The following is a 2,291-nucleotide window of genomic DNA, read 5'->3' as shown; positions in this document are numbered from 1 at the left end:
ATAGGTTATCTTTCTGTAGAATCACCGAGAAACTAGAGAGAGATATAAATCAGGACCGGAAGGTGAGCTATAAGGGAAGAAAAGCCACACCTTGAAGTACAAGATTCAATGGAGGTAGTAATGGCGTAAGAGAGATTGATAGATTTGAGAGAATAACTGTTTTGATTGATTCCTTTAGGAAAGAAGACAAAGATGTACTTAAAGGCAAAGCTGGAATTGGTTTAACACGTGACCATAAACCAATATGCAAACCGGGAATCTTTTATTTAAACCGAAAGAGACGTTAAAAGATAAGTTTGGAGGGAATATGCTGTCACAGCACCAGAAACGAGTTGCGATGATTCTGCTTCCGTTCCACAAGCATCAGAGAGTAGACGGAGCGATGGAGTCGATAGGACGCGTTCCACGAAGTGAACAAACGTGTCTTGCAGCGAGCTCCTTTCTCCGTTGGGATTCTTGTGGATAGAGGACTCGGAGGAACGTCGCACGTTGTGACCAGTGAAGTTGAGAGTTTTTAAGTGAGTTGATGAACGATCCGAGAGGGAATGAGTCGTTGGCTTACGAGGAGAGAGTCGTTGAGAGCAGAGATGATGTCAACGCGACGCTTAAAGCGATGAGCAAATGCAATCTTTTCATCGTGGGGAGAAACGCGGCGGTTGCGTCGTTGGTTAGCAGTACGGATTGTCCGGAGTTAGGACCAGTTGGAGGTTTGTTTTCGTCGTCGGATTTTTCAACCACTGCGTCGGTGCTCGTAGTTTAGGGATACGATCCTGCGGCAGCTCATAGAGGAAGACGTTGACTACGAAGGTTCTTCCAGAGATATTTCAGACTCGACCGTCTGAACGAATCTAATCAGCTTATTATTACAGTGTGAAAACAAACAAAGAAACGTGTGTGTCTGTGTTTTTACGTTCGCCTCATGAAATGTTTTGGTTGGGACATGTTCTTTTCGTTGTAATGGTTGTCATTCTATTTATGCACATGAAAATCGACTTGGAATTTTTTAAAACTGAAATCAAACCTGCAAGTTTCTCTTAAACAACCAATTTGTAATGTTATTTTAATACCAAACTAGATATCGAAGCGCGAGTTATTTTGGATTATAATTTTTTTGAAATAAAATAGTATATTTTAATACAGATTTGGGTTTGGTCTAGGTCTAGAGCAAAGTAACTATTAGATATTTTTTGGACCCGCATGTGTTTGTCGAGTTCATATCTTTTTTTTTTTAGCAACTGATAAATTAATAGTAAAAACATGAACCCAAAGCATTAGTTCATACAGAGGCAGACTTTTGCCAAGGCATCAGCAGGCCCATTGAAACTACGGGAAATGAAAGAAACATAAACAGATTGAAAATTAGAGGAGATAAGCGAAGCGACATCCGAGAGAATTCCAAAGAGTTCCATCGATCGTGTATTCAAAAATACCCAAAATATTTCGTGTATATTAGTTATATTTGAGAATTTCAACGAATAATTTTAGTTAACAGGTTTGTGTTTTCGGTTATAGTTTCGAGTTTCAGGTACAATTTCAAATTTTAAAATATAATATTAGGTATTTTTCGTTCCTCGGATCCGATTTCAGGTAAAATTTTGGATCTTTTTTGATATTTGAATATTTTGGGTATTTGTTTGAGTATTCGGATATGTCTTTGTGTTGTATGTTTTTCGATTTTTCAAATATTTTTGGGATTTTGGGTATTTCAAGTCTTTTTCGGGTATTAGATATCCGAACCGATCTAGACCCGTTATGTATCCAAAAAGTACATGTGTTTCACAGGTATTTCAATTATGGATTTGTACCGGAAAGGAACCAATCCGAACCTAAAATTTTCAAAATTAGTTCTAAATACATAAATTATTATATGAATATGTCTGAATATAATTTTGGTTTTGGTGATGTATTGGCCATCGATTAAAATTATAATATAGACACTACAAGAAAACAGCAAGGATACTGAGGGAAAAAATCGTCGGAATTTCGTCGGAATAACGTTATTCCGACGACATACCGACGAAACAAGTCCTCGGAAATAATTCCTCGGAATTTCTTCTTTCCTCGGAAATCCCTCGGAATTTTTCGACGGAATTCCGAGGAAACAAATTTCCGAGGAAATTCCGAGGATCACCAGTTTGTCGGAAATGTCCTAGGAATTATACCGACGAAGTCCTCCCTCGGTATATTCCGAGGACATTTGCGTTTTTGGACATATATCCATCGATCGATCCGTTTATAAAAAAAAAGTTCGGAATACCGAGGGAAACCTTTCCTCGGAATATACCGAGGGA

This window comes from Brassica oleracea, chromosome C1 (genome assembly GCF_000695525.1).
Source record: "Brassica oleracea var. oleracea cultivar TO1000 chromosome C1, BOL, whole genome shotgun sequence".
NCBI classification, from domain to species: domain Eukaryota; kingdom Viridiplantae; phylum Streptophyta; class Magnoliopsida; order Brassicales; family Brassicaceae; genus Brassica; species Brassica oleracea.
Note: the sequence above shows the minus strand (reverse complement) of the source record.